The 25,964-nt window shown below is 48.6% G+C and overlaps 2 pseudogenes; one reads left to right on the top strand and one right to left on the bottom strand.

Annotated features, from left to right (window-relative positions):
- Nucleotides 1-4,021: 4,021 nt before the first annotated feature.
- Nucleotides 4,022-4,197, bottom strand: LOC121440374 (annotated as a pseudogene).
- Nucleotides 4,198-24,103: 19,906 nt separating this feature from the next.
- Nucleotides 24,104-24,279, top strand: LOC121440376 (annotated as a pseudogene).
- Nucleotides 24,280-25,964: the final 1,685 nt, after the last annotated feature.

Here is a 25,964-nt window from a genome sequence, read left to right as displayed (position 1 = left end):
GTACCCTAGTGAATATTCCTAGCACCCCCGTGTACTCCAGGAATGTGCCTATAAGCCCAGAGTGGAGAGGGTAGAGACAAAAGGATCCCTGGGGCTTGTGGGACCACCAGAACAGTCAAACTGTAAAGCCTCGTGTTTCGTGAGAGACCCTGCCTCAAAACTTGATGTGGTGAGGGGTTCTGGAAGGCGCAGGTGTTCCCGAGTGCACACGTATGCTTGCAGACAGGTACACGTGAAGGAAATCACTTTGAATTTGTTATGACCTCTGGTCGCCATACTCAGACACATGTGCATGCACACTCTCCTGCACCCCCATGCACGCAGAAATATAAGTTAGTATTCAAGACCTTGAAAGCCACCTACATACATCTAGGCCTTTAGGAAGAGCTTAAGAAAGGGAACATGCAGCTCTAATGCAGCTGAGTACTGCCTGGGAGCCTGTTGGAAGAGCCACCCAGAAAGGCTCCCTTCTAACTGTGGGTGCTCAGTGTGAGCAGCAGCAGTAGCTCAGAGGGAGCCTTGTGACTGGGTTTCTCTGGCTTCCCAGGTGGTCCCTTCTGCCCTGTGCTCGCTCTTCTCGCTCTCCCTCTGCTTCTCCACCCAGGCTTCCCTCCTTTCCTAGTCCTCAGTTCTGCCTCTGAGAGACTGTTGTCCTGAAACACGGCCTTTCCCTCTCCCAGATTTCCCGGTGGCCTTCTTGCTTTGTTCTCTCTGTTTCCTGTGTCCTCCGCACAACACCCTCTAACATACACACACACACACACACACACACACACACACACACACCACCCACACCTTCTTGAAAGCTTCACTGGCTGCTTGCTTCTGTCTCCCCGTCTTCCCTCCCAGAGTACCAGCTTCTCCTGAAGTGACTCCCATTCCCTACCCATGCTTTGCTTCTGTTTTGTGCCCAGAAAGCACCATGTGCGCTGTCTTCCCTAATGTTTCTACTGCTTGCAGTCGCCATCTGTGTCCTCTTCAGCCGCCAGCCCAGCAAGCTCCCCTTCCATACCTGTGTTCAGCTAGTGTGCAGGTCATCTGTTCCTAAGCTGCTCTGGACCCTGGGAATAGGGCAGGGACTGGACCGGCGTTTTGCCCTTTTCTGGACAGAGGGCGACACACTTCTTTCTCCTCTGTGTCCACCCCTGCAGTGTCCTTTGAGAGAACAGAGGGATTTGAGTCCTGGCTTCAGCTTTCCTTAGACCGAAGGGTCGTGGGATTGCACACTGTGTGTTCTTCGGTGAAAATCACATTCTATGGGCATGGCAAATGGCTCCTTCCTCTGGGCAGCCTTGGGGGTGTCCAGTGTGGGAATCCTTGGGGAGTCTCCAATGTGGGCCCATGCCTGGCCTCCCAGGTCTGCCCCACGTGAGGCCTTTAACATATCTCCACCCATTTTCCAGATAAGTCCCTTTGCTCTTCTTGTCCCACAATGATACCACCTTAAAATGGGGGACTGGAAGGTTTCCTGAAGTGGAGTAACTCTTTAGATGTGCTGAAGTAGCCACTGTTCTTACTCTGAATTCCTAACAAGCATCCTTTGGCTATGCAAAGTCGGTTCTTTTAAAATTACATGAGGTGAGGTGTCAAGCCAGACTCGAGTGGAGATTTGTTCGTTTGTTTGTTTCAGAAAGCCAAGGACTTGCATGAACATGGCAAAACTCTCATTGGTGGCGAAGAAAGTGAAGTGAAGAAACAAATCTCCAAGGCGCAGGACAGAGTTATCATGGAAAGTGTAAGTCGTGGGTCTGTGATGCTGTGTGCCTCGGAATGGCTTCCTAAGGGCAGAGATGGAACAATGATCCCCTAACTCTCCGTTTTCCCACAGCAAGAGCAGGATGTGTCGGTAGTTGAAACGTACCTTCAGTCCCTGGTCCTTACAGCTGTGAAGAAACCTTCTGAAGCTCACCTGGAGGAGGCACAGGGAGCAATAGCCGTGCCCAGAGGGTGTTAGTAGTAGTCAGTGCAGCTCCTTTCTCTTTACTTTGTCGGTTAGAAATAAGACTGAGACTCTGTTGACCATGAAGTGAACCCCAACAGTTCTGTGAGTAGCAACATTTAAGTGTGGACCCTCCTGACCCTGACATTCTCCCCAGCAGGGCCAGTTACATTCAGGAAGCCAATGTCATTTGATTCTACGACAGGCTGCTTTGGTTCTCTGTCACCTGCCCAAAGTGAATGTTACCTTGCTTATTTCAGGAAGAAATAAATAACGGTGGGATCCGCCTTTCCGTGCTTGCTTTCATCCATTCATGAGGTCACAGAGCCAACTGCATTGCAAATGGAAAACCAGCCCCACCTGCTCACTCAGACGTTCAGTAGAGCACAACTCTGTAGTTTCGTGCTCAGATGCGCTAGACTGTTAACACGGTTCCCGAGGCAGAGCCAGATCTTCACGTGTTGGCTTAGAGCTTGCAGTGGGGCTCTGGCTTTTCCCAAAGACATCCAGACTCATTTCTGGCATTATTCAACACTGGCTGGAAGATCCCTGCCCTTCCCTTTGGTCAAAAATATTTTATCTGTGAGTGTGTGCATAGGCACTTACAGTTTCAGTATTTTCGGTGGGTGTTTCCACGAGCATTTTCTAGTGTTCTCTTTAGAGTTTAATTTTACTCACGTAGTTCTGCGTGTGCGTGCGTGTGTGTTTGTCTGATTCTTGTGTCATTCTCTTACTCTTGTCCTGTGCTGTATCTTTTGAAGGAATCCCGAGAATCTGTGTTCAGTACATTTGACATTTATCTTCCTTGTTGAGTCTTTGCGAGCATATTCCCAGTGTGTGTCAGTACCAGGAAGGTCAGACTTTAGGCTCAGTTCCCCTAGGGCTTGAGTTACAGGGGGTTGTGAGCTACCCAAAGTCGGCGGTGGCTAGCTGAATCCCAGTCTTCTGGAACCACAGCTGGAGCTCTCAACCATGGAGTCATCTCTCCAGCCCTGTTCAGCACACTTGAAATTGCTTGACCTTTTACCCGGAGTTTGTGAGCTAAGCCTATTCTTTGTGTAGATTACAGAAATGAATCTATGATGGAGAACAAAAGCCTTCTGGGAGGGGAGAGAGGAAGGAGGATCACATTCTCCTGTCCTTCCCGTCCTGTGGCTCTGCCTACCACTCTTTGTCCCAAATTTTCATGGTGAATTCTAGTCTTCCTTTGAAGGCCAACCTGATGGATTTTTTTCTTTTTTACAAAAATGTTACGTGTGTGTGTGTGCACGCACACGCACACGTACACAGATAGGACAGAGGATAGACCTTGGGAGTGAGTCCTGAAGTTGTCGGACCTGGAGATTGGACCCAACTCATCAGGCCTGGTGGAACGTGCCTGTTCAGCCATCTTACTAGCCCATTGACTTTACTACCACATACATCCCTCCATCCCTCCATCCCTCTTCCCTCCCTCCATCCCTCCTCTCCCTCCCTAGTATTCCCTTCCTCCTCTTGTGTTTCACCCTCACCCCTGCCGTGTGTGTGACTGTGTAGGGCAAAGGCTGACACTGCGTATCATCTGTAACCCCTCTTTTCCCAGACAGGATGTGATATTTATTACTGAACATGATTTAGTAGGGTAGAGGGTAGCACCACAGTAGAAGCCCCGAGGAGTGCGGGGCCCGCCAATGCCCGTGGGACCAGGATTGGTGATGCAGCTGACCCCTCGGCCATCAGGAACGAGTCACTTCTCAGCGACTGTGTCCTTCAGATCAATCTACATTCAGTTTAGTGAAGCCTCACCTCTTTGAGAGAGACAGACAAAGTAGAACTCAGTGAGGACGACCAGGGCAAGAAAGTGGGAGGAAGGGGCTTAATAACACCACTTGCCTCTGGCAGCACGGAGAGCTTGAACTTGGCTTTACGTAGGGCCTCCATCCGATGTTCCTTATTCTGAGGCATGATTCAGGTGGACGTGATGGCCTGGACAGTGAGACCCCTGGCCGTGGTGACCTGAGGCTTCCCTAGGGCACAGCGAATACCTGTCTGGGGCCTAGATTGGAGGCGACATTGAGGTCAGAGCTCGAAGAGCCTTCAGAAGATTGTCTCCAAGGTCCCTTGGGGGAGCCCATACAGGCAACAGGGTGAGGTCACTCCGAACGAGTGTGCTGTTGGCAAGCATTGCACACCAGGCCCCAGTGAGAAGCTGCTGGCAACCGTTGCACAGCGCGCCCCGCTGAGAAAGGGGACCTCCCGTGCAGCTTAGTTGGCTGCAGATTTACCTTATCTTTTAAGACACAGTCTCTCAGTGAACATGAAACTCACTGATTTTGTCAGGCGGAGTGGCCAGAGAGCTTTGCGGATGGATCCAGCAATCTGTCCTCCACGCCAGACATGCCGGCTCCAGGGTTTAAGAGTATTGCTGTGCCTGGATTTTCCGTGGGCGCTGGTGATCTGAACTCAGGTTCTCAGGTTTGCATGGGAAAACCTAACCCACTGAGCCATGATCCTTGCCCATCATTAATTTTATGGTCAGTAACGTTAGTGTTAGAAATGAATGACATCTGTGGTGCCATTTCATCCCACGTACACATGTGCATGGATGGTGTGCAGCCTCGCCATACTGCTACCTTCTCCCTGCTCTCAGATGCTACATCTCACAAATTTTTCTCTCTTCTCAAGTGCTGGTGTTACAGACACTCACCGTTAGCCTGAGATGTGGTATGTGTGTGTAACTGTGCGTGTGTGTATGTGTCCATGTATGTATGTGCAAATGTGTTCGTTCAGGTTCCCGTGGAGGGTGTCTGACCCCCCAGTGGGGGAGTTATCAGTCAGTCTTGGGACACCTGACAGGGTTCCTGGGATTTGAACTCCGGTCTTCTGGAAGAGCAACAAGTGCTCTTAAACACCGAGCTGTCTCTACAGCACCCTGTGCCGAGGTTTTCAATGGTTCTGGGGATCTGAACTCAGGTCTTCATGCTAATTCAGCAAGCATTTTACCTGCTGAGCCATCTCCCCAGTTCCACGTACATATTCGTTTCATAGGCTTTGAACTCAGAAATTTTATCCGTTCCTTGTCCACACTGATGATGCATACAGAACACATTCTGTGACAGTTCTCATTATTTCAATGTGTGGCATCTACACTTTGCAAATGTGGGTCTGTCTCCTGGGTCACATCTCAGCTCCAATCACAGTGTCCCAGTCTGTGGGGAGCAGGAAGATCCTTGTGCCCACAGATCTCCTGGGAAACCAGGAACGTTAAGCATGCAGTAATGTCTTCTCAACGGAAAAGATGTGAGACCTGTTCTTCCATCCAGAAGGCTGGGGATTGGAGGTGATTAATAGCCTGGTGATCTTCACTATCTGTTGGACCAGGCCATATCAGGCTCCTACAACCAGGACCAGAGATACCAAATAGCCCAGATGTGTTCAGATCTCCAGAACCTTTGAAAACCTCAGCACAAGGTGATGTAGAGACGGCTCGGTGTTTAAGAGCACTTGTTGCTCTTCCAGAAGACCCGAGTTCAAATCCCAGGAACCCTGTCAGGTGACTGATAACTCCCCCTCTGTGGGGTCTGACACCCTCCTTGGGAACCTGAACGAACATATTTGCACATACATACATATACACATACATACACATGCACAGATACGTACACATACCACATCTAAGGCCAACGGTGAGTGTCTATAACACCAGCACTGAAGAAGAGAGACAGGGTAGAATCCTGGCACTCAATGGCCTAACGCTCTAGACCAATCAATGAGCCCCACGGTCACAGCGTTACCCTGTGTCAAAATAAGTTAGGTGGGTGCCTGGAGTATGTATGGCTTCTACATGCAAAATCATATCTGCCAGCATATGCACATGCAGTTGTGAACACACGCACGCATGCGTGCACATGCATTCACGCACATAAGTTCTACACACATGTGTTGTGGGATTCCCCTCTGTATGCTATGAATAGGTTTTACTACCGTTGGTTAATAAAGAAGCTTCTTTGGTCAATGGCAGGGCAGTACAAAGTTAGGTGGGAAATTTAAAATGAATGCAGGGAGAAAGACGGCAGAGTCAGGCAGATGCCATGCACCTGCCAAAAAAGACAGACACCGGAAACTTACCGGTAAGCCACAGCCTCATGGTGATACACAGATGAGTAGAAATGGGTTAATTTAGGATGTAAGACATAGCTAGGAATATGCCTGGGCCGTCGGCAAAACTGTGTTGTAATTAATAAAGTTTTTGTTGTGACTATTTGGGTCTGGTTGGCCAGGAAATGAACGTGAAGTCTCCACTTACACCTATGATCACATAAACATACGTACCACATACCAAAAGATCTGCACACTCTCTCACACACATATCCACACATGTGTGCTACACATATGAACACATATATATGAACCACATATCAAAAGATTTACACTTGCAAACATACACAGAGGTGGACACATGCATTCAAAAACAAGTGTGTCTACACATAGAACACATATATATGAAGCACATACCAAATGATTTACACACATCTGAAAACATGCAGAGATGCATACATGCACTCACACACAGGTGTGCCACACATATGAACATTTACACATGTACTGCATACTAAAAGTTTTATGCATAAACCTGCATACTCCATACACGTGTATTCACACACACATGTGCTACACATAGGAACACATTTACACATGTACTGCATACTAAAGGATTTATGCATAAACCTGCATACTCCATACACGTCTATTCACACACACATGTGCTACACATAGGAACACATCTACACATGTAGTGCATACTAAAAGATTTATGCATAAACCTGCATACTCCATACACGTGTATTCACACACACATGTGCTACACATAGGAACACATTTACACATGTACTGCATACTAAAAGATTTATGCATAAACCTGCATACTCCATACACGTGTATTCACACACACGTGCTACACATAGGAACACATTTACACATGTACCACATACCAAAATATTCTCTCTCTTTCCCTCTCTCCATCCCTCTCTGTCTCTTTCTGTTTCTCTGTCTCTCTCTCATACACGCAGGAGTACACACTCGAATAATACAAGATTCAATGATAGGGAAATGTATTTTTCATCTCCTACTGATAGAATATCTCAAGTAGGAGATATTCAGTGCTGGAAGCATTACTGAAGGTCCATACGATCACAGATATTTTGAACAAAGGGGGAAGTTCCCCTAGATGATTCACAGTTTAGGAAGTACCATGATTCTGGCCAGAGGGGAAGTTCTCTCATTGACTGTGGAGAAATGAATTCTGCTTGTAGAAAATGAGAGATGCCGAACACACACTTGTTTTTAATGCTTCTGCATCACAGGACACAATGAGACAAGTGGTCAGGACGAGGAGAGGCCCCATGCAGAAACATGAGTTAGCATGGGACCATTTTTGTTTAAAAGGGCATGAAACGTTGGGAAGGGAGTGCAATTACATGACTCATACCAGCAAGTCTGAAACAATTCCATATTTATTAAACCAAATGTTTCCAAGTAATGATTTCCCATGGAGTATGTATGTATGTATGTATATATATATATGTATATATATGTATATATATGTATGTATGTATACACACACACACACACACATATGAAGGACACCACAGGATAAGAGTCTTAAGTGTACAGAAGACCTTGTCTATCACTGATGTTCACATACTACATGCACAATAAATTTGAATCACAAAACATTCTCAGTTACCGCTATCCATACAAAGGAGGAAATACATAAACCACGAGGAAGTGAGCTATAGGCATACTAAGGATCAACTCTTAATGTGACAGGCAGTTGACATCAGGTAGCAGACCACATTGCATTGAAAGACCTTATAAATTTTGTCGGGAAGTGACATTTTCACATACTCGTCACAATACTTACATCTTTTTTTCTTCAGGAGTTCTAATGAATTCTACCAATTTCACTACTTCTGGGGCACAGTCTTTTCAAGTCTACAGGACGCATTCCCTTTGCAGGGTTATCGTCATTCCCATAGGCTCCATGACTGAACAAATGTAACAGCAGTATACAATGGCAAGAGTGTGCCTCCTTTAACTATTTCTCTGAAGATGACAAGGATGGACCACTCTTGTGCCTTCTAATTTGGTCAAGTGATACTGAGGTACAAGACCCCACTGTATCGACCCCAATGCACTGCTAACCATTAATTACGACGCTACCAAGAAAAACTTGCCATTACGACCCGTGGGCTGGAGGATGCTATAGACATCTCTGGACTGCTGTCACACAAATCCTTCGGTTTACTTGGGTTTTAGCAGAAAGGGGTATCTTTAGGAACAGGAGAACACAAGAAGATGTAGTCGCTGAAGCCGCAAACCACAAGCACCTTCTCCCAGAGAATTTCCATGAGAGAGTCGCTCCCCTCGTATCGACTTTCATTTCTTCAGAGTATTATGAGAATAACAGATCCAGGAGAGACAGTTGACCAGCAGCATTCTCTTGCTGGCGCTGTGAAGCACAAGGACATATTAAACGGACATATTAAAATAAACAGTGCTCGTCAAGCCCCAGTTTACCCTGAAAGGCTCAGTACTTACATTCAGCATCAGAAGTTTTGTTTCCAAGGTGGCTATTAGACGTCTCAGCTCTTCAATGGGGGATTCTCCCCGAGAATCCCTCAGTATTACAAGTTTCTAAAGTGAAAGAGACATGGGCAGAAATCAGCCCCGGTCATTTTGTTTACAAATGCGAACAGCAATATTTAAAAGGGAGTAGATGTGGTGAAAAGACATGGTTTCATTATTCCAAAACAAGCATACAGCATGTGCAACATGGAGATCCGTCACCCACCAAAGAGACACAGACGTTACCACTCCACAACCCACTGCTGAAAGTTCAACCTTGTGGCATTAGCGGGGGGGGGGGGGGCGTGGGGGGGGCGGAGGGTTCGGGGGAAGGGTGCTTTGCCTACCTAGCATGGATCCCTCTCCCCGCAAATCAAGAATGAATCCCAATGAAAACAGAGAGCATGAGGCATGAGCTCATTGACTGCCACTCATTTCTTTGGGAGCTGGAGTAGCTTGTCGTGTACCACTGAATACCATGAAATTAAAACTCATGGTTTCCACCCCCACAGTGCCTTCAGTAGTGTGTGAAATAGCACATGCCACATTTAAATGCTTGTGTGAAATACTGTGGGGGGGGAGCTTATAAAATTTCGCAAGACCTCTTCCCTTGGGCACGCCACCCCTGTGACCTGGTGAACAGCCAGCCCAGCCACAGGGGCAAGCGAGTTGCTGGTTCAGTGAGCCATCCTGAATGATATGAAGGAGAGTGACTGAAGATACCCACGGCTGGCTTCTGACCTTCACACACACACACCCAGAGGAACGTACACGTGCGTGTGCCTCAGTGCACACACACACCCAAGGGAAAATGCACTGTGAAGCAAGAACAGACGGTCTGAAAGGCATCAATGCCCTGTACAATACGAACAACTCTGGATGAAATCACCAAGGCAGCAATTCCTGCTTCAAAGGACTCTACCCACCGTATGTGAACTCTAAAAGTAAAAACTCATTTTGTACTTAGGTTTACATGGAACCATGACACCATGAGGAAAATGCTGGAAGATGCTCTGGTACAATGGTCTTGCACTGTTTCAGTAAAACTCTGACTGGCCAGTAGCCAGGCAGGAAGTAGAGGCGGGGCCAAGAAAACAGAAGAATTCCAGGAAGAGGAAAGTGTCAAGTCTTCAGTTGTGACCCAGTCCAAAAGGAAACAAGATGAGAATGCCTCGCTGATAAAAGGTCCCAAGCCATGTGGCTAACACAGACAAGAATTGTGGGTTGAGATGTAAGATATGAGAGTTAATGAGAAGACTGAGCCAATAGGCCAACCAGTTTATAAATAAAATGTAGGCCTCTGTGTGCTTCTTTGGGACTGAATGACTGCGGGACCAGGCGGGACAGAAACCTCTGTTGACAGGAAGATGTTTACAGGTAACGTTCCGAAGGAATAAGCCAAAGCATGGAAGGAACGCCAGAGTATTCAATGTCCCTGTGTGTGGGTTGCTTTCAGAATGTACAACAGACCTCCAAGTACTGTTCACACAGATCTTTAAATTCTTCCATTCTCTTCTTCTGAATACCCAGAGACTGATGAATAAATTTTTGCTGCTCCTTGAAGATATTCTGAGACACAGACAGTAAAAGATGTAAGAACAATACAGGGAAACTCAGAAATATTACAAAAACGCGGCTTTGTATCATATTTATGCAAAACATATACAAAGAAATCACTAGCAATTTTTCAAGCACGATGACCACTTCACACAAGTTATCTAATACTAAAATATTACCATAGTGATGAGAATCTCATTCATTTAATGGAACGTTTTCCTACGTAACAGTATCTAAAACATTGCTGTTAGTTTCTGAAGACTTGAAAACCCATCCATTAGAGACTGTCATAGCTGGTGAACCCTCTGTGTTTACAGAAATTACCCTGAGATGGCCCCAGTGTCTCTCACTCCCTACATAGGAACCCACTCCCTTTTGTTCTTGCCAGTAAGAGTAGAGTCCACAGCTGGCCTGCTTAACAGGCAAGGATTCTGTAAGACTTACGTCGGATACTGTCCTGGACCAATATAAGAATGCACATCTAAGAGTCTTTTGAAACCAATTCCATGAGATGGGGACCTTAAGTATCTCTCCTCTCACATCTAGCAATCTGAGACACAGAGGTAAATTATTTTCCCCAGTGAGCGTGACTAGCAAGGGACTGAACCGTGACTGCGTTCCAACTGGTGGGAATGCAGAATGCAGGGGCCATACTCCTGCCCACTCGACTGGACGGGGGGGGGGTCGCCTCCATCTCCCTCCACATCCCAGCCTCGGCCTCCCCACTTTGGAAGTCAGAATCTCCAGGAGGGCAGCTCCATCCTACACCAGGAAGGAAGATTCCCTCAAAGATGGCACTGTCCGGTGTCAGGCATTTATTTGTGCCCCAAAACTCATAAAAACCTCACTCAAATCTCCAGGTTAAAGGAGAGTCAGTCATCCCATGGCTATCACGGATTGAAGCCTTGCCTTCTTCACCTCTGGGAGTGGGCTGGTCTGAACTCCAAGCACTGAAGGCTAAGCCTCCACCTGCTCTGCCGCAGCCACAGGGACTGCTCTCACTCTGCCTCCCTCGTCACTGTGTCAGAAGGCTCTGGTGGGCCTCCTGCTCCTGGTGTCTGCACTTCTTGGGTGGATCAGAAAGGGCTCCCTCTTAAGATACAATCCCATACCTTCTCCTGCACTCTCCAGGCAGTGCCTGCTCACCTGCTAACCCCCCCCCCATGATGGCTGCTAACCATCACTGACCTTGTCATCTCTCTGTGGGAAAAGGAACAAACCAGGGGGAAACGGTCAGTGGCCAGTCTCTTGTCACCACATCCACCACCCTGCTTGCCTCCCTAAGTTCTTGTCTCGTCCCTTCCCTCCAGACTTGCTGCAGGAAGCCCTGCTACTTCTGATGCTGACACAATGGATTCCTTGAAAGCTAAGCTGCTTGACACTCACAGCGAGTTTTTTTGCACGTTTCTTGACTTCAGCTGCATCCTCGGATAACTTTCTTTTCAAAGTCTTCATCTGAAGAGAATATTCTTGATAAAGTTTCTGCCTGTGAATGATATAGCAAGGAATAGTGCCATACTCCATCCCAATAGGAAGAAAGTACATTTGAAGCACGACTGACTTGCCCTCACTAACGCTATTGGTGGAGGATGTGGAAATGGCCTCTAAACTATGCAGACAGGGAAAAGGAAGCTGACTGGATTATTTCATTTTACATCACAGCATTTGCTCCTCCCTGCTGAGAGAGAAGTACCTTCCCACGCCTTTGTGCCAGAAAGCTCAGGAAGAACTATTGTTTTACTATCATTCCACAAATATTCGTCTGTCTGACAGACACAACTTGTGGTTAGTTCTCTCTTTCTGAAGAACAGGTCCAAGGAGCATGCACATCCGCTCCCATCAGAGAATTCTGCGGTGGCCTACCTGCTTGCTCTTCCTCACGCTGTGCCAGTGTGGATCTCGGTACAGTAGCACAGTGAACACTGCTCCTGATAGCTATAAGGCTTTGGAGGCATGGGATTTTCATTTCTATGGCACCGAACAGAGGCTCGACCGACTGTGGGATGAATGCTTTGAGGATTTCAAGCTCCAGGTGCCCAGCACGTTCACGTGATGCATACTGTTCCACTGACTCAACAGCAATGTGTCAAAACGGTCATCATAGCCGGGCGGTGGTGGCGCACACCTTTAATCCCAGCACTTGGGAGGCAGAGGCAGGTGGATCTCTGAGTTTGAGACCAGCCTGGTCTACAAGAGCTAGTTCCAGGACAGGCTCCAAAAAAAAACCACAGAGAAACTCTGTCTCGAAAAAACCAACCAACCAAACAAACAAAAAAAAAACAACAACAAAAATAAAAAACGGTCATCGTAATTCATGGCTAGGAAACGCAGCTGACTTCGGTGATGATGTGAGGCTATAACATGACTAAAGAAGTCTACCCTATACAGAAATGCCAAGCCGAACACGTTCTCCTACTGAGCTTCTGGCCCGTGGGGGTCACGGCTATTCCTCAACCTCTAGCTATCGTGCTTACTAACCAAATGTCAAAGCGTCCGGGATAACAGCACCAAGAAGCAACAACCGTACCTTTGCTCGCCCTGGATTTTTAGAATATCCTCAAATTTCAGCTCCAAGGTTTCAGAAGACTCCATGATGATCGCTGTGAATCTTTCGCTGTTGCCCTGAAGAAAGTTCTTATTGGGTTCTGTATCGAAACACATTCTTGAAACCATTACTGTAAAGTTCCGCCAGCTTTAGTTTTCTACTTAGAAAACCACTTGCTATTAATAGAGGGAAACAATCTGTCAATGGCAAGAATATCTGCCTCCTTTCTTTCAGTCAAGAATTTCAGTGGTTATGACCCTGAGGTGAGATTGGAGAGCTGGACTTCAGTGTCTATATATTACAGACAAAACACAGTGAAGGGAACTTAGCAAAACTGGCAAGAAAGGGTTTCAAATCGCTGTGCAATTTCCTCATGGGGCATCATTAAAAGGTAAAATTCAATCAATGTACATATTTATGCTCCAGTTCAAGGACACATTCTGAGGGACTGTTGGGCCGCTTTGTGCAAAACACAACAGTAGTCCGTTTACAAAGATCTCCAAAGGCTCCGAGATTATTGCACAGTCAGATGAAAATACTGTAACTATTGTAGCCATTGGAGCTTTTAGGCAAATTTGACAGGGTAGACACCCTGAATATTCTAACGGGGGAACCACACTGATCGATAAGTCTGTGGTACTGGGGATGGAACCCAGAGCCTTAAGCATAGAAGGCGAGTGCTCTCCCACTCAGCTACCTCCCTATCCTGATTCCTGAAGTTTCCAGAATCGATTCTCTGTCAGAAACCTCTACAGAGCTCCTAGAACGTTCTCGGATTGCAATGTTTTTTTTAACTGTTTGTGTGACTGACTTCTGACAGAGACATTTAAAGCAGGACTCAGTCTGCGCATACAATGGTCCCAGTGCTGACTTCAGCTCCCCACTGCATGTACCATTCTTTACACACTAAACAGTGGTCAGGTATTTAAGGGAGGCTGGCCACCACCCCTACTCACACACACGCAACACACACGCACATACGCACAAACACACAGGGAGAGAGAGTGAGAGAGAGAGAGAAAGAGAGAGAGAGAGGAGACAGAGAGCTGGACTGAAATACAAACAAGTAAAGTAATATGTGGTATTTTGTTTGGATTGTTTTTAGAGACAGGATTTCTCTGTGTAGCTTTGGTGCCTGTCATGGAACTAGCTCTTGTAGACCAGGCTGGCCTCGAATTCACCGAGATCTGCCTCCCTCTGCCTCCCAAGTGCTGGAATTAAAGGCATGTGCCACCACCGGCTGGCTTCAAATGTGATATTAGAAACAGACATATCACTTGTGCGAATCAAAACCTTGAAGACAGATAATTACATCTAATTTTCAAAGATCCCACTGTTAGTAAATAACAGCATCCACACCACAGGTGCCATGTTCTCAATATTGGCAATTAACGTGAAGTAGAGAGTTGGTAATCTAATAAATACTATTTGACACTGTTTGAGAACAAGGCAGTAAACACACTCTCTTGTCTGCCAAGCAATAGCTCCCTCACCTTGCACTTCTTTGGTTGAAACAATTTTCTCAAATTCCTGATATCTCCTAGAATGTACCTTCAAATTCTTCAAATAAATTCTGTATTTTCTTCCTGCAAAGAAATTACCTTTTTACTTCGATGTACATAAAAGGTCATTCTTGTAGTGAGTGGAAGAAGTGGAGGGTGCCACACAGCCTACATACAATTCACATTTCAAGAACAGGCCACCTTATTCCTGTCAGACAGGCTCTATGACAGGATCCGTACTTTGTTGGAGGCATGAGATTTTCATTCCTTACCACATTGAACATCTGATCTACTGTAGGATGCTGCTTTGAGATCCTTCAGCTCAATGCACCCAAGTACATCCACGTGGTGCATGCGCCTTAGTTGCTGCATTTACTTACTTACTTACTATCTCCGTTTATTCTGTTAGTCTGGCAATCAGCAAGGACCCGGAATATCCCCCAGGTTCTGCCATGCCTCCTCAGCCCTCACTTCTGGGCTTAAAGGCTGGGTGTGGCCACGCATGGCTTTATCTGTGGGTGCTGAGGGCCTGAACTCAGGCTGCTGTGTTTGCACCTTAAGCACTCTTCCACTGAGCCCTCTCTCCAGCCAGACTTTTCTAAATTTATTTCGTGAAAATATGAAAACGTATCACCTGGCCTCTTGCCCTTCTGTTCCAGAGGAAGTACCGTCCTCACCACTGACATCAATGACTTCTCTTCCTGGTGTTTTAAAACGAAAGAGGAAAACTATTTTGAAACAAAGTGTGCTGTTCTCATCATCCCCCACGGAAAGCAGTGTCATTATAGTGTTTCTAGATTCCATAGCCAGCATCTGTTCCTTACACTTTTTCAATAGTCATCCGTGAAATCATGAACACACACACATACATGTCACATATACATCACACACAGAGACACAGACATACAGATACACAGACACACACATACATATCACATATACATCACACACAGACACACAGACACACAGAGACACAGAGATACACACAACACACACACCACTTTAGGCTTGACTCTCAGACCAGTTGGTCCAGGCACCTGTACAGGCCTTCCAGAGAGTCACTGTGACCCATGTGCTCCCGGAGAGGCATGTTGACTAGGCATGTGGCAGGTTTCCTGTGTGGCAGAAATTTCAGGTGGGGGAACCTAAAGGCCCCAAGAAGCTTGAACAAGAGTTATTAGCATCTGAAACCTCCTGCTATTCCAATAAAAGTTCATGCACATAATCCACTCAGTGCTCCACCCACCAAGAGATTTTAGGATGTCCCCCGGGGTGGACACAGCCCTACAGGGCCCTTCTGTTTTTGTTGTTGTTGTTTGATTTTTTTTTAACCTTGGGTGATGAAATCTGGGGTCTTGGTGTTATGCAATGTGATATGCATGAGCCTTGGATGTGTGCCAGCACTGTCAGGAACTTTCCCACCCACCAAGAGATTTTAGGATGTCCCCTGTGGTGGACACAGCCATATGGCAGCCCATCTTGTTTCTTCAAACCTGGAGTGATTGAATCGGGGTTCCGGGTGTCATCTGACATGAGAATCAGACCTGCCTCGGATGCGTTTCAGAACTCTCAGGGGCTTTCCCACCCACCAAAAGACTTTAGGACGTTACCCAGGTGGACAGAGCCCTACAAGGCCTATCTGGCTTGTTGTTGTTGTTGTTATTGTTTCTGGTTTTGTTTTTTACCTGGGGTGACTGCATCTGGGTTCTTGGTGTCATCCCACGTGGGATTCGGATCCAGCCTTGGACACGTGCCAGCACTCTCACGGGCTTTCTTCTCCCCGCTTGACATGGCTAGAATCTTCTTGGGCTAGACAGGACTCCGGCCACTACAGATACCAGGAGGAATTACAGGATGGCAATGGGAACAGGGACTTGGACTCCACAGGATGTGGCCAGATGCCCTGGCACTTGTACTGCAGCAAGGAGAAGGCAAGAGGATGTCACCACAGTTCAGTTCTGCACCATATCTCTATCTGAACGTGGAGCTCTCAGACCCACTACCTCTCAAGATTGGTCCTCTGCTGTGTTCCCGACCCTTGGGTAGGAAAATCCTGGGCACTGCCGGTGTAGGAGGGTCATCTGTCTATGTGTTACTTTCATTGGTTAATAAAGAAACTGCCTTGGCCTTTTGATAGGCCAGCCCTTAGGTGGGTGGAGTAGACAGAACAGAATGCTGGGAGAAAGAAAGCAGAGTCAGGCAGATGCCATGAAGCTCCGGCCCGAGATGGACGTAGGTTAGAATCTTCCCGGTAAGCCACCACCTCGTAGTGCTACACAGATTATTAGAAATGGGTTAATCAAGAAGTGAGAATGAGCCAATAAGAGGCTGGAACTAATGGGACAGGCTGTGTTTAAATGAATACGATTTGTGTGTTGTTATTTCGGGTGTAAAGCTAGCCATGCGGGAGCCGGGCGGGAGGAAAAGCAGGCCAGCTTGCCTCATCACTACACACTGCCTCCCGCCTGCCAAACAAGGCACCAAATGCCCGTGTCTGGTTGGGAACGCCAACGCATTGACGGCCTACTCAGTCACCTGGGCCACGTCTCCCAGCTCATAAGCTGTCCCACTCAGCCTGCCCAATCCCTGTAGCCCTCTTGACCCCTCCCCAACCTTGCATTCTGGGGCCTTGCTCAGTCCCATTTAGAAGCAAAGCTCCTGAGATCACCCCACAGGTTTCCCTCGGTCCTGCCTCTTTGAGATCCCACTGTCCTGGTGCATGAGCTAAGTAAGGTTCCTCTCGGATCCCTATCACAACTGGGGAGACTCATAACAGAGTTACTCAATGGCAAATCATCCATGCAAGTATTCTCCCACCCTGGGAGCCTCCTTCTCCTCAGCCAGTGGCCGTGCCTATCTAGGCCCCACCTCCCAATGCACATCTCTCTGATGGGCTGCAAAGGCATACACGCCCAGGATTAAGTGTGAAAGAACCCCACCCAAAAGCTAAGCAGCAGTAACGCGATTTTTGCAAGGCTTGAACTTAAAATTCGTAAGTTAAACTAGGACAGGAAAGCTCAACCACAAGACAAGGGTGGAGGGCCAGGCAGGATATCTGATATCTGCGGTTGGCTACCTAGCCCCTGTTATGAGGAACCAACTTGAAAAGGGGGAAACTGAGTAAGGAACCCGCTAGAAAAGGGGAAACTGAGCAAGGGAAACCGTCTACACCCTAGATAGTTAGCCAATTTTTATCTGATTACTTGAGAATCCCCGCAATTGTCCTTGGGTTGAACCTGGCCTTATTTGAATTGTCCAATCAGAACATTGTAACTATGCATCTCGCTTCTGTAGCCATGCTTTCTGCTCCCCAAACCTATAAAAAGCCTACTTCTCCAGCCTAAAGGCGCGCTAGTCTCCCGAGAGACTAAGACGCCCCAGGTACCTGTGTACTGAATAAAAGCCTCTTCTGTTTGCATCCGGAGAGTGGTCTCGCTGTTCCTTGGGAGGGTCTCCCCAGTCTGAAAGACTGCCTACCACGGGGGTCTTTCAAGTGGCCTGAAATGGCACTTGTGAGATCTGGATGCAGAAGTTGCCCAGACGTTGGATGCAGAAGGGGCCCAGTCCTGCCCCACCCCCTGCAGACAGGCATTTCTGTCGAGGCAAGGCCCTTGGGTGCATGTCAGTGGGCCCCAGATGTCCCTTGAGGACTCCAGCTGGACACAAGGAGGAAAACATGGACAGTCACTACTTCCCCTTCTGTACCTCACTGCCACACCCAGCTCTCTTCAAACCTGCCACCCTCAGAACCCCTTCCTCTACTGCCTTCAGCGTCCTATTTCACTACCAGGCAAAAGTGGGTCTTTCAAACTTCACCTCACAGATAAACCTGCGCCCTTCCTCCTCAAGATCCCGCTCTCCTCCCCCAAAGGGCTGTGCATCCCTGCTGACCTGGGCTCGCGATCGAGTCTGCTATTTACCCTGTCCACTCACCTCGGTGACCACACTTGAGAATGCCCCTCTGAGAGGCTCCTTTCCCGCCCCTGTCAGACAGAGGCCCCACCTCTGGCACTCCTGAGGCTGCCTGCAGGCCCTCGCACAGGTGTGACGCTGTCCATCAGTCGCCCATTCCCGACTCGGGCCCTACAGTTGCCTATGTGCTTGATTAAAGTGCCCAGAGTTCCCTTTCAGACCGGTGAGCCTGTCGAACTCTTGCCAGTGGAAGCATCGCAGGAGGACCCAGTTGTCCTGTCAGGACCCACAGACCCCAGGAAGGAAAGGAACACAAAACAGCAGATGTGGAGAGTCCCTACCGCCTCTCTCAGGCCCCTGACTCTGCCCCACCCAGTGTTCTAGGGCTCAGCTGCCTTCATCACCTCTTTTCATTCTTGCCTCTGGCGCCTCTTGCAGCTTGAAGTGGAAGTGAGGCTCCCGAAGTCACCTCACAGGCCACCCTGACCCCTCTCGCTCTGTGGTCCCTCTGTCCTGCGTCAAGAGCTTTCGTCTTCCTGATCCCTCTAAACCACCCCAGGAGCACTGGCACGGTACCCCGAAACCCCCAAAACAAAGAAACAAAAAACCCCGCCACTCACCTACGTGCCTCGGCTCCGCTAGACAGCTTCCCTCCACTCAGAGGTTGGCCACGTTTAGTCTGGCCCCACCTCGCAATATAACACTCTCTGATTGGCTGGCCTGATACCCCTTGTCGCACGCGCAGGGGCGGGCCAACATGATGCGCATGCGCCAAGGGGTTCAGCACGCCTAGCTTGACCAGTCACGCCCTCCCCTTGAGGCATGGGCCACGGCCTCATTTCATTGGGCCTTGGTCACAGCCAGTTAAGCCCATCTTCCTGTGTATGTGTCTGTCTCTGATTGGATGCCACCGGAAGGGGCGTATATGTGCCATGGGGGCCAGTGGGTCCCATGGGCTGCTCTCGGGACATGAAACATAAGCACTTACAGGGAGAGGTCAGGCGAGACTCCAGGGCTGGGCTGATCTATCAGTCAGAGACAGGCGTTTACCCTGGGGCACAGCAGTTGAGCATACCTGAGAGGTCCACTGTGCTTTTCTCTCCAAATGGCGCTCTGGTTGCTGATGGCCCGTGGCTGTATCTCAGAGGTCTCAGGTGTTCATCCTGTCCCCGAATAGTACACAGGGGCCAGCTGTTGGATACCGCACGTCCCTCCTCTAACACCCTGTCCGGCTAAGGCCTCCCAGGCCCTCTATTTCTCGAACCTCGCCTCTGATGCTCCAGAGGTGTCTAGTCCAGTTCGAGGCTAAGGCCAGACACAGGCACATCACATCACAGGCCCTCTTGAGCAAGCCTCCCCGGGATCCCCACCATCCAACCCCAGGGGCTGTGGTTCAAGCATTACTTGCCTAAAACCTCGCCAGAAGATGCCCTTTCACCCAGTTATTCACTAGGTGATCCTAACCCAACCACACCTTCGAGAGCTTCCTTCCCTTCAGAAACCAGCCACAGATAGTTAGTCCCAGCCTTTCCGATGGACATGCACCCCTTTTTGGCTGGAAGGGCGTGCTCACACGCGAGGCAGGTACAGCATGGTCTGATGAGTACGGTGGCCTATCCAGGCTTGCATGCATGCCTGACGGATGGCCATCAGGCACGTCTCACGATGCACACTCTGCTCCCCAAGGGCTGTAGAGGAAGGTAGATTCTGATTGCCATGGCTGGAGCCTCACCGTGGAGTCCCTTAATGGTCAGTCACCTTCACCACCCTGATCCAACAGAGTAACCTCAGATGCTTATTTCTATTTTTATAGACATGAGGGTCTCATGCAGATAAAGGCCACCTTCCAGAGGATACAGTTAGGTTTGCTGACATAGCACCCATGCGTGGGACCGAACCTTTGTAGTAGGAAGGGGGCCGCTAGTTCTTCCTGCCTAGACCCAAAACAATCACACAGAAACTGTATTAATTAAATCACTGCTTGGCCCATTAGCTCTAGCTTCTTATTGGCTGACTCTTACATCTCGATTTAACCCATTTGTATTAATCTGTGTATTGCCATGTGGCTGTGGCTTATCAGGTAAAGTTCCCAGCTTCTGTCTCTGGTGGTGGCTCCATGGCATCTTTTTGACTCCACCCTTCTTTCTCCCAGCATTCAGTTCAGTTTTCCCCACCTAGCTAAGTTCTGCCCTGCCATAGGTCCAAAGCAGTTTCTTTATTCATTAATGGTAATCACAGCACACAGAGGGGACTCCCACACCAGCCCTTCAGGTCTTCTATCAGGCTGTCTTAGTTAGGGCTTCTATTGCTGTGATACAATCCATAACCAAGGCAACAACAGAGAGGAAAGAGTTTATTAGGTGTTTATGCTTCCAGAGTGGTAGGGTCCATAATGGCAGGGAATGCAGGTGGCACACAGGGCACCTCCCGCTGGAAGCTGGAGCTGAGGGCTCCCATCTCAAACTGCAACCCAGGAAGTCAAGTGAAAAAGGAGGCTTTTGAAACCTGAAGGCCACCCCCCCTTACACACACCCCAGCGACATACTTCCTTCCCTCAGCAAGGCCTCATCTCCTTAGCCTCTCCAAACAGCCACCAGCCACCATTGGATTTTAGAGAGGAAGGAAACTAAAGGCAGGAAGGAGACCAAAGTCTGGCATCAACAGGTAAGCCTGACTCTGTTTAACCCAAGGACAGGGACTCTCCACCGGATCTATCAATCCCTGCTAAGTCACAATGTAAAGAACCTGGTCTGGGTGACCAGTTTGGGGACGACAATCTATTTCCTCTACCCCTCTGCCGGCCAGCCAACATTGAAAGTAGGCCATTCAACAGAGCAAAATGTTACCCACTTACGCTACTTCACAGTCATGCTAGCTATTGTTGTTCGCGGTGTCCTGCATGTCCTGCCAGTGTGCAAGGGTTAAATCCAAAGGAGCAGAGCAAGTCGTTCCCATGTTGTTGGTTATGTTAGTTCCGGGTCTGGGAAGATAGGGAAATATCCCACAAAGGAAGCGAACGAGAACAATCACAAGACAAATTAAGACGACCAGACTCCCAAGGCTTCCTGGAATTCCGGGGGAAGACCATCCTTCCTCCAAGGTGGGATATGCCCAAAGACACTCCAAGTCAAAGGTATAAATTCCACAGGTGGCTCCCTATCCTCTCCCTCCCCAATTCTGTCCAGAAGCTTCTGAAAGCGAACAGTCAGACCTCAGGTAGAATCTCTCAGGGGTCCCTCCTGGACCCTAACCCAGTCTACGGATCGAGACAAAAGGGTGCGATATTCAATAAGCGTATCATTACACAAATGAAGTATGGACATACGTATGTCCTTGGTTGGCCGGTTCCTATCTGTCCTTGGGGTATGTAGATGAAGCATACTTTGGACATATTTTTAATTGGCCAGTTCTAGGCTATCCTAAGGCAATGCTCTCCCATGTGCTACTGTCTCCTACTAGATGGCCTTTGTCACATATGAAATGTTTTAGCCTAGCCTAAACAGCGTGGTGGAAAGCAATTAGATCAGTCTGACCGGTTTTTCATTTCTCTCATTACCCGCAAAACCTCAGCACAGCATCCCCCAATATCCGATCACCCACCTAGCCATTATCACCCCAGTGCCTTTCTCCTCAGAAAGAGGACATATGGAACCAGTCCCTCTCCTCCCCAAGATTGCATCTCTATGATTGGCTGGGAGAGGGTGTTCCAGCAGGTGGGGCCTAGCACATGCCCACGTGAGTGGCGGGCTTAGCAGGCATAAAGGTGAGCACAGCAAGCTCATGCGTGAGCCATGCCCGAGAGATGCCTCAGAGGCGTGCCTGCATGAGGCAGACCAGGAGAATGTGTGCTCACGAGGGAGGCTGTCCAGCACATAGATGCATGCATGAAGCAGGGACCAACAGGGCCCATGTATTAGATTCGAGGAGGCTTTCCAGGGCGTGTCCCCCCATAAGGGCCCTTATCGTGAGGCTTGATTCATGGCTGCAATGCCTTCAGCCGCATTAGGGCTATGGTAGTCAGAAGGGGATGCACCTCCATAGTCTCAGATATTTCAATTCTTGTTCCCGAGTTGGTGTTGCTTTTGGGGAGGCTCAGGAAGGGTGGCCTTGTGGGCAGAGGTGTGTCACTGGAGGTGGGCTTTGAGAGTGTAAAGCAGTGGTTCTCAACCTTCCTAATGCTGCAACCCTTTAATACAGTCCCTCGTGTTGTGGTGACCCCAACCAAAACGTCGTTTTCATTGCTACTGCATAACTCTAATTTTGCTACTGTTATGAACAGAAATGGAAATATCTACATTTTCCGATGGCCTCGGGCGACCCCTGTGAGAGGATCATTTGACACCCCACCCCCGAGGGTCTGCAGCCCTCAGGTTGCAATCCACGGGTTTTAGGACTCTCAAAAGGTGCCATGTCGAGTTTGCTCTCTCTAGTCCTGGCACCAACGTGGATGGCTGAAGGGACTCTGGCTAGCTTGAAATTGGTGTGCATGGCTCTGGCAGGCTTTGCCCTTCTCTCCCATTCCCTCTGCCTTGCTGAAGACTGTTAGATGACATTCCTAAAGCTAGCCACCAAGGTCCATTCACTCATGTGGTCACTTCCTCTTCCTGAGGTTGACTACCAAAGTCCAGCAATCAGAAGCCCCCTTTGCTTCACCTAATGAACATGGCCAATTAAACTTAAACCCCTCATCCTAACACACGCATAAGAGAGAATCCGGTATAAGTCAGGGCTGTCTAGGTGAATAGAACCAATAGAGAAATGTACACACACACAGACACAGACATACACACAGACACACACACAGACACACACACACATTCACGGGGTGGCTGGAATTCTTTGAATGCCTTACCCAATTGGGTGCTGGATTGTCCACAAATGGCTTTCTGCATGCCAGACAGTGGGATAATTCAGTAACAGCTAAACTGACAAGCTGGAAGCCTCGGCTCAAGGAGAACAAATGATGTAGCTGCAATCCAGGCCTGGAAGCTCCCTGGACTGTAGCTGCTGTGCATCTCCATTAGATGGCTGGAGGCTCTGGAGTCTTGTGGCCATGAGTGATGGTGATGGTACTACATGCTCTTGCTCAGGAAGGATGGAGTTAGGCTGCCCTGGCAGGCTTTCTCTTCTTTAATTCTGCCTGGGCTCCCAGACTACTGCATGGAAAATCCACACCCAGGGAGAGACCTTCCCCTGTTACTCTCCTGGGAAATCCGTCCTCTCTGACAATGGTTCTAGAACAGACACACCAGAAGTGAGCTTCCCTAATTCTACTCTAGACGTCTGTCAGTCCAGCCACGCTGACAACATAAACCAACAAAGACACGCTGCCTTGTAGTTAGAGGAGACATTGAAAAGCTCAAGGAAGTATCCTGGGTGGCCATCAACGAATACGGCATGAAGAAAATGCTGTGTTACATACAGAATACAGTATTTAACACATACATGACATGGCACATTCGCATGAGGGACAAGCAAAGGAAAGCCTGTAATCCACAGGCAAATGGATGCAACGGGACATCACAGAGCAGCAAGAGAGCCACGCCAAGTGTCACATGTTCCCTTTTATCTCATAATGAAAACCAACCAACCAAACAAACAAACACAATGAAACCCAGGGAGCAGAAAGTAGGATAGGCCAGGCTGTGAAGAGGTTTGTGAGTTGTAGCATCTGAGAGCAGGGAGAAGGTAGCAGTATGGCGAGGCTGCACACCATCCATGCACATGTGTACGTGGGATAAAATGGCACCGCAGATGTCATTCATTTCTAACACTAATGTTACTGACCATAAAATTAAAGATGGGCAAGGATCATGGCTCAGTGGGTTAGGTTTTCCCATGCAAGCATGAGAACCTGAGTTCAGATCACCAGCGCCCACGGAAAATCCAGGCACAGCAATACTCCTAAACCCTAGAGCCAGCATGTCTGGCGTGGAGGACAGAGTGCTGGATCCATCCGCAAAGCTCTCTGGCCACTCCGCCTGACAAAATCAGTGAGTTTCATGTTCACTGAGAGACTGTGTCTTAAAAGATAAGGTAAATCTGCAGCCAACTAAGCTGCACGGGAGTTCCCCTTTCTCAGCGGGGCCCGCTGTGCAACGGTTGCCAGCAGCTTCTCACTGGGGCCTGGTGTGCAATGCTTGCCAACAGCACACTCGTTCGGAGTGACCTCACCCTGTTGCCTGTATGGGCTCCCCGAAGGGACCTTGGAGACAATCTTCTGAAGGCTCTTCGAGCTCTGACCTCAATGTCGCCTCCAATCTAGGCCCCAGACAGGTATTCGCTGTGCCCTAGGGAAGCCTCAGGTCACCACGGCCAGGGGTCTCACTGTCCAGGCCATCACGTCCACCTGAATCATGCCTCAGAATAAGGAACATCGGATGGAGGCCCTACGTAAAGCCAAGTTCAAGCTCTCCGTGCTGCCAGAGGCAAGTGGTGTTATTAAGCCCCTTCCTCCCACTTTCTTGCCCTGGTCCTCCTCACTGAGTTCTTCTTTGTCTGTCTCTCTCAAAGAGGTGAGGCTTCACTAAACTGAATGTAGATTGATCTGAAGGACACAGTCGCTGAGAAGTGACTCGTTCCTGATGGCCGAGGGGTCAGCTGCATCACCAATCCTGGTCCCACGGGCATTGGCGGGCCCCGCACTCCTCGGGGCTTCTACTGTGGTGCTACCCTCTACCCTACTAAATCATGTTCAGTAATAAATATCACATCCTGTCTGGGAAAAGAGGGGTTACAGATGATACGCAGTGTCAGCCTTTGCCCTACACAGTCACACACACGGCAGGGGTGAGGGTGAAACACAAGAGGAGGAAGGGAATACTAGGGAGGGAGAGGAGGGATGGAGGGAGGGAAGAGGGATGGAGGGATGGAGGGATGTATGTGGTAGTAAAGTCAATGGGCTAGTAAGATGGCTGAACAGGCACGTTCCACCAGGCCTGATGAGTTGGGTCCAATCTCCAGGTCCGACAACTTCAGGACTCACTCCCAAGGTCTATCCTCTGTCCTATCTGTGTACGTGTGCGTGTGCGTGCACACACACACACGTAACATTTTTGTAAAAAAGAAAAAAATCCATCAGGTTGGCCTTCAAAGGAAGACTAGAATTCACCATGAAAATTTGGGACAAAGAGTGGTAGGCAGAGCCACAGGACGGGAAGGACAGGAGAATGTGATCCTCCTTCCTCTCTCCCCTCCCAGAAGGCTTTTGTTCTCCATCATAGATTCATTTCTGTAATCTACACAAAGAATAGGCTTAGCTCACAAACTCCGGGTAAAAGGTCAAGCAATTTCAAGTGTGCTGAACAGGGCTGGAGAGATGGCTCCATGGTTGAGAGCTCCAGCTGTGGTTCCAGAAGACTGGGATTCAGCTAGCCACCGCCGACTTTGGGTAGCTCACAACCCCCTGTAACTCAAGCCCTAGGGGAACTGAGCCTAAAGTCTGACCTTCCTGGTACCGACACACACTGGGAATATGCTCGCAAAGACTCAACAAGGAAGATAAATGTCAAATGTACTGAACACAGATTCTCGGGATTCCTTCAAAAGATACAGCACAGGACAAGAGTAAGAGAATGACACAAGAGTCAGACAAACACACACGCACGCACACGCAGAACTACGTGAGTAAAATTAAACTCTAAAGAGAACACTAGAAAATGCTCGTGGAAACACCCACCGAAAATACTGAAACTGTAAGTGCCTATGCACACACTCACAGATAAAATATTTTTGACCAAAGGGAAGGGCAGGGATCTTCCAGCCAGTGTTGAATAATGCCAGAAATGAGTCTGGATGTCTTTGGGAAAAGCCAGAGCCCCACTGCAAGCTCTAAGCCAACACGTGAAGATCTGGCTCTGCCTCGGGAACCGTGTTAACAGTCTAGCGCATCTGAGCACGAAAC

The sequence above is a fragment of the Microtus oregoni genome, unplaced genomic scaffold (genome assembly GCF_018167655.1).
Source record: "Microtus oregoni isolate MIOR12 unplaced genomic scaffold, Mior012 000067F_006, whole genome shotgun sequence".
NCBI classification, from domain to species: domain Eukaryota; kingdom Metazoa; phylum Chordata; class Mammalia; order Rodentia; family Cricetidae; genus Microtus; species Microtus oregoni.
This window is presented reverse-complemented; position numbering and strand designations above follow the sequence as displayed.